A 7,500-nucleotide genomic window follows, 5' to 3' on the forward strand; every position below is an offset into this window, starting at 1 on the left:
ACCAACAGCGTGGGACACAAATCCAACTACGAGCTTTTTAACCGCAACAACTTTAATATACGCTATTGGAGCTGGAATTACCGCGGCTGCTGGCACCAGACTTGCCCTCCAATAGATACTCGTTAAAGGATTTAAAGTGTACTCATTCCGATTACGGGGCCTCGGATGAGTCCCGTATCGTTATTTTTCGTCACTACCTCCCCGTGCCGGGAGTGGGTAATTTGCGCGCCTGCTGCCTTCCTTGGATGTGGTAGCCGTTTCTCAGGCTCCCTCTCCGGAATCGAACCCTGATTCCCCGTTACCCGTTACAACCATGGTAGGCGCAGAACCTACCATCGACAGTTGATAAGGCAGACATTTGAAAGATGCGTCGCCGGTACGAGGACCGTGCGATCAGCCCAAAGTTATTCAGAGTCACCAAGGCAAACGGACCGGACGAGCCGACCGATTGGTTTTGATCTAATAAAAGCGTCCCTTCCATCTCTGGTCGGGACTCTGTTTGCATGTATTAGCTCTAGAATTACCACAGTTATCCAAGTAACGTGGGTACGATCTAAGGAACCATAACTGATTTAATGAGCCATTCGCGGTTTCACCTTAATGCGGCTTGTACTGAGACATGCATGGCTTAATCTTTGAGACAAGCATATGACTACTGGCAGGATCAACCAGGGAGCTGCGTCAACTAGAGCTGAGCAGCCGGCCGCCCGGGAGTGTGTCCCGGGGGCCCGCGCGAACACGCAAGCGTCCGCTCAATTATTCTGCAAACAGGAGGAGGCTGAGCTCCCCTGCACAATACACCTCGAAACCCTCTCAGGTCCCGGCGGCGCGCAGCGCCGTCCTAAGTACTTGGTCGGGTTCGAGAGAGGCGCAATCGCCCGGAGTTTGGCGAGTAGACGCTTTAGGTGCGACCACCCGTGCTCCCAACTGAGCTTGCCGCTGCCGACAGAGGCCCGGGAGCGTGCTGTCGTGGCATTGCCGGCGGGAGACAACACGCGCCACCTACGGTGGCCGGCAGCTCCAACGCCAGCGCCACAGAAGGACAAAAGCCCCACTTGGGTGCCGAAGCGAACTCTCCCAGCACAGCGCACGCGCCAACACGTCCGCACAGCTGCGATACAAACCACCTGCGAGAACCGCAGAGGCGACCGAGCAGCAGACGGCGTCGCGGCGCCGAGCGCCGGGCGGCGGCGCATCCTCAGCGCACACAGTCCTCAATCGGACCAGCACACTGCAGATGTCCACCGCGCTTCGCACCGGGCCCGCGAGGACCTACTTTGGCCGCACGGCGCCGCGTGCAGGGTGCGCCGGCGCGCAGCTGCGCCGCCTGCCGCCTCCGTCGGCCGGCGCGCCTGCCACTGGCCGCCCCCACCAGCCGGCTGTAGCGCGTGCGCCCACGCACCGCGCGGCCAGCACGCCGGGAGGCCCCCCCTCACCGGCCGGGGACGGTCCCACCCAGCCACCGCCGCGTATCGCTTCACACCCACATGCCATTCACGTTCGTGGGCATGGTGGGTATCGCTGAAACAACCGGTTGGTAGCTCAACCGATCGTCGCCATCACTGATTCACCTCTAGCGAGAACAACCGCACCACAACCGTTTACCAGTTGTTCATTTGCGTAACGTCACCAGCAAACGTAGACGTCCATCGCCATTTGCAAATTCAACGATTGTTGCATGCCTGTGTCAGGTGTCACGACACACTATGTCTGCCCACATACACGCAACAACATGTGCACGCTTCGCGAACACGTGGAAGGTGGCCCCCGTACGTATGCGATGTCCATTGCGCGAACGACTGTCAACCGGCCTCTGTCGCATGTCGCAGATGTGGAACGCAGTGCACCATGCTATCACGGTGTGTGAGAAGAGACGACTACGTCTGACAACACGCGCCACTACATCAACAGACGGCTCATGCTGATCGCCATCCACGGCATACCATACTGCAATCCAGCTCTTATAGGGAGACGACACGTAGCTGAGTGCACAATATTTGGACCGTATGGTTCGCCGTTGTTGGCGCAGTCGTGGTACGGTCACACATGTACCACGATGTATCATTCAGTACATGAGGACCAATGTGCAGTACAGTGTGTGATTTGGACGTACAACATCAGCGGACAGTTGACACACGCCGTACCACAACGTAGGCTGTGCTTCGCCATGCAAATGCCAATGAACAACTGCGAAGGGCATTGAGCATGTACGTCCTGCTGCCATCCGCATTACAGTGTATAGCTGCAAGGTGTTTAACATGAAGCGATACTCTGGGGACCAGGCAGTGCGAGTAGCAAACTATATTGCGGGGGTTGCAGTTAGGCAACACCACACTAATTTAACGCGTCGTATGACAATTACAGAGCAGGTTAAGGCCCAACGTGTGTTGGGTTAAGGCCCAACGTGTGTTGGGTTAAGGCCCAACGTGTGTTGGGTTAAGGCCCAACGTGTGTTGGGTTAAGGCCCAACGTGTGTTGGGTTAAGGCCCAACGTGTGTTGGGTTAAGGCCCAACGTGTGTTGGGTTAAGGCCCAACGTGTGTTGGGTTAAGGCCCAACGTGTGTTGGGTTAAGGCCCAACGTGTGTTGGGTTAAGGCCCAACGTGTGTTGGGTTAAGGCCCAACGTGTGTTGGGTTAAGGCCCAACGTGTGTTGGGTTAAGGCCCAACGTGTGTTGGGTTAAGGCCCAACGTGTGTTGGGTTAAGGCCCAACGTGTGTTGGGTTAAGGCCCAACGTGTGTTGGGTTAAGGCCCAACGTGTGTTGGGTTAAGGCCCAACGTGTGTTGGGTTAAGGCGCAACGTGTGTTGGGTTAAGGCGCAACGTGGGTTACGTTAAGGCGCAACGTGGGTTACGTTAAGGCGCAACGTGGGTTACGTTAAGGCGCAACGTGGGTTACGTTAAGGCGCAACGTGGGTTACGTTAAGGCGCAACGTGGGTTACGTTAAGGCGCAACGTGGGTTACGTTAAGGCGCAACGTGGGTTACGTTAAGGCCCAATATAGGTTAGGTTAAGGCCCAATATAGGTTAGGTTAAGGCCCAATATAGGTTAGGTTAAGGCCCAATATAGGTTAGGTTAAGGCCCAATATAGGTTAGGTTAAGGTACAATATAGGTTAGGTTAAGGTACAATATAGGTTAGGTTAAGGTACAATATAGGTTAGGTTAAGGTACAATATGGGTTAGGTTAAGGTACAATATGGGTTAGGTTAAGGCGCAATATGGGTTAGGTTAAGGCGCAATATGGGTTAGGTTAAGGCGCAATATGGGTTAGGTTAAGGCGCAATATGGGTTAGGTTAAGGCGCAATATGGGTTAGGTTAAGGCGCAATATGGGTTAGGTTAAGGCGCAATATGGGTTAGGTTAAGGCGCAATATGGGTTAGGTTAAGGCGCAATATGGGTTAGGTTAAGGTACAATATAGGTTAGGTTAAGGTACAATATAGGTTAGGTTAAGGTACAATATAGGTTAGGTTAAGGTACAATATGGGTTAGGTTAAGGTACAATATAGGTTAGGTTAAGGCACAATATGGGTTAGGTTAAGGCGCAATATGGGTTAGGTTAAGGCGCAATATGGGTTAGGTTAAGGCGCAATATGGGTTAGGTTAAGGCGCAACGTGGGTTACGTTAAGGCGCAACGTGGGTTACGTTAAGGCGCAACGTGGGTTACGTTAAGGCGCAACGTGGGTTACGTTAAGGCGCAACGTGGGTTACGTTAAGGCGCAACGTGGGTTACGTTAAGGCCCAATATAGGTTAGGTTAAGGCCCAATATAGGTTAGGTTAAGGCCCAATATAGGTTAGGTTAAGGCCCAATATAGGTTAGGTTAAGGCCCAATATAGGTTAGGTTAAGGTACAATATAGGTTAGGTTAAGGTACAATATAGGTTAGGTTAAGGTACAATATGGGTTAGGTTAAGGCGCAATATGGGTTAGGTTAAGGCGCAATATGGGTTAGGTTAAGGCGCAATATGGGTTAGGTTAAGGCGCAACGTGGGTTACGTTAAGGCGCAACGTGGGTTACGTTAAGGCGCAACGTGGGTTACGTTAAGGCGCAACGTGGGTTACGTTAAGGCGCAACGTGGGTTACGTTAAGGCGCAACGTGGGTTACGTTAAGGCCCAATATAGGTTAGGTTAAGGCCCAATATAGGTTAGGTTAAGGCCCAATATAGGTTAGGTTAAGGCCCAATATAGGTTAGGTTAAGGTACAATATGGGTTAGGTTAAGGTACAATATAGGTTAGGTTAAGGCGCAACGTGGGTTACGTTAAGGCCCAATATAGGTTAGGTTAAGGCCCAATATAGGTTAGGTTAAGGCCCAATATAGGTTAGGTTAAGGCCCAATATAGGTTAGGTTAAGGCCCAATATAGGTTAGGTTAAGGTACAATATAGGTTAGGTTAAGGTACAATATAGGTTAGGTTAAGGTACAATATGGGTTAGGTTAAGGTACAATATGGGTTAGGTTAAGGTACAATATAGGTTAGGTTAAGGCACAATATGGGTTAGGTTAAGGCGCAATATGGGTTAGGTTAAGGCGCAATATGGGTTAGGTTAAGGCGCAATATGGGTTAGGTTAAGGCGCAATATGGGTTAGGTTAAGGCACAATACGGGTTAGGTTAAGGCACAATACGGGTTAGGTTAAGGCACAATACGGGTTAGGTTAAGGCACACATTGTTGTAAGGAAAGGTGTTTTCGGGGGGGGGGGGGGGGGCTGGTTTGTTGATTGTGATTATCGTAAGTAAATGACTGCGGCATCATCTGATTTGCCACGTCAGGGTGCACCTTTGGCTCATAACAGGCGGCGCTCTGATTCCATGCTTGTGGCAGACCTGTGTCTTTCATTCGTGCCATTGTTTGTGTGGTGTGACAGGAGGCAGTATTGTGATGTTGGGTGCACCCCTGTGTAGGACATGTGTGGGTGTTGGTGGCTTAGCTGAGCAATGGTGGTTGTCGGAAGGGTGGGATATTCTGTTTTCCGAGTGGACCTCCCGGTCTGGTTATGATAGTGTGGATTGTCTAATGTGGCAGAGAGGATGCACTGGGTGTTGTTCCATGCTGGTGCTTAGATATTGTCTGTGTGCCTGTTACAGGCAGAGAGTAGTGCGTGATAAGAGTGTCTGGCTGACGTGTGATTGTGAGCAGAGTCTTTCAGCATGTATACGGACAGTTGTATACATTATCTGTATTCTGATGGCTCTATCTATTACTAATCAGCGCCGTGTATACGTTTAATCCGGTTCCAGTCGAAACTATTGTATCTCTGTACATTAGTGACACGGCGAGCCCGCTATGTAGTTACTCGTCTCGGCAGCTTCCACCGGTGTATGGCAAATGATTATAAGGAATCAGTCTAGTCGTCAATACCGATAGTGTGACGTCACATGTCTGGGGTGGGGGACGCTGCGCCCTTCCGGTGGGTCATGGCCTAGGAAGACTCTTCCCACGCAGGGGGGCTTGGACTGTCATTGACTCTTCCGAGTAATATACTTGCCGTACGTTTTTGCGACTGCGAGTGCAACGCTCACCGGTACCGACATGGATGGAGCGCCTCCTAGCTGCCGCTGAGCATCTGCATTCGTACAGAGAGCAACGCGCTCGCGTCTGTAGCTCGTACGTGGTACAGCTCGCAGCTCATGTATAGGGACATTCGGATATGTCGTCTCGATTATAATGGCTCTGCATCATTTACTAATCAGCGCCCTGTGTGTACTAATTCTGGTTCCAGTCAAGTTTTGCTGTTCTATTCCTGTTCAACAGTAGAACGGCGGCTCCACTACGTAGGTACTTCTCTCGGCAGCTTCCCCCGGGTATGGCAATTAATTACAGACATTTTTGTGTACAGACTAGTGCCGGTGTGTTGTGACAATGTCACAGGTCAGGGGTGGGGGAAGCTACGCCCTGCCAAATAGGTGGGTCAGGGCTCGGAAAAACTCTCCCCACACTGGGGGCTCGGACCCTCATTACTCTTCCGAGTAATATATTGAGGAGCGCACTTAGCCATTGCCCCGAGTCTTGGCGACTGCGAGTGCAACGCCCACGGGGACCGACGTGGACGGGGCGCCTCCTAGCTGATCACTCAGCATCGGAATCCGTACAGTGAGTTACGCGATCGAGTCTGTAGCTCGTAATTAGTACAGCTCGCAGCTGGCCAGGCTTACCCACTGTCGAGCCCGGGCACCCTCAGGCTCACCAGTTCTACCCAGCTACACCCGAGTTAGCCACAGGTTCTAGGCCATAAAGCCAAGTCCCAGATGTTCGGGACTCGGACCAAAAATGTTTACTACTCGTGTTGGCTTTAGTCCCACCACGTTAGACGAGTAACCGCCGAGGACATTTTAATTCGGGTCCTCTACCGCACATCTCTTACTGCCTGAGTCGCCCGTTGCCCTGTCGAGACATCAACCAGGGATAAGGTAGAAAACAGGCAGTTTTATAGGTAGCTGCCGTGCGGTCTGCCAAGGGGCTCATCGTATCTCCCGTAGGAGAACTTGGATACTAGTTCACGCGTGAACCGACACCTCCGACGACTACCCCAGCAGCTACCCCACGGTTCCCTTATTAGGTACTCGTTTTTACAAGATGTCTCTTGTCACACAGACGAGTTTCTGTCCGAGGTCGCAACGCGATCCTCTACCACACATCTCCTACTACCGGAAAGCGCCCGTTGCCCGTGGGTTCTACCTTTTGAGGCGCGGGATTGGGTAGCTTTCGGCAGTTTTGTGAGTAAACGCCGTGTGGTCTGCCAAGGGACATCGCCGTTACCACACAGGGTTCGGATACTAGTTCACGCCACCACGTGAACCGACACCTCAGACGGCTATCCCAGCGTTTACCGCTTTTTTGCGTGGTCTTTTACCACCACGCTACTCGTGTTAGCAAGACTCCTCTTGCAGCCAGAGACGAGTTACGGCCGATGCCACCATACGCGGCCCTCTACTGCATTACTGATCTGCCAGTCTCGCCCTTTACCGCCTAGCGCATGTGAGCTAGGGATCGGGTAGAAACATGACAGTTCTAAGGGTAGTTGCCATGCAGTCTGCAGGGTAACATCGTGGCCAAAGGCTCTCGGTTACTAGTGATTCCCACGCTGAAAAACGTGGCCCGACTTCCTCAAACGATGGCCCTGGACAACAACCCTATATTACCATGGACTGGTCTGGCACCACCTATTCAACATATTCGGTAGCAACCCTCCACTACAGAGGGTCCCATACAGTCACTTATTCAGCATATTCGTGACAGACTCCCACTACAGGAGACCGGACCCATACCAACTCCTGTTTGCCCCCAACCATGTATAGGGACAGCGGGAATGTCGCATATTGGACATAACTCTTCATGAAACGCACGTTATAGGGGTGGATTGCACATTGCGAGTGCGAGCAAAGTCCGCCGTTCATCCGCTGGAGCTGCGAGTTGGGCGGTTGGGGTGGGGCACGAACAGGTGCAGGTGGAGTGATTGCCGGTCCACGACTTCGTGCGGCAGAGGCGCTGGCGTTGG

The 7,500-nt window shown here is 52.2% G+C and overlaps 1 non-coding gene across 1 annotated transcript in view; it reads right to left on the bottom strand.

The window, feature by feature from the left end:
• LOC124583264 overlaps nucleotides 1–675 on the bottom strand; it is a 1,910-nt gene extending 1,235 nt beyond the window's left edge. Inside the window, exon 1 of the ribosomal RNA XR_006974124.1 lies at nucleotides 1–675. This exon is cut by the window's left edge and continues 1,235 nt beyond it. This is a non-coding gene — a ribosomal RNA (small subunit ribosomal RNA).
• Nucleotides 676–7,500: the final 6,825 nt, after the last annotated feature.

This window comes from Schistocerca americana, unplaced genomic scaffold, assembly GCF_021461395.2.
Source record: "Schistocerca americana isolate TAMUIC-IGC-003095 unplaced genomic scaffold, iqSchAmer2.1 HiC_scaffold_452, whole genome shotgun sequence".
Classification (NCBI taxonomy): domain Eukaryota; kingdom Metazoa; phylum Arthropoda; class Insecta; order Orthoptera; family Acrididae; genus Schistocerca; species Schistocerca americana.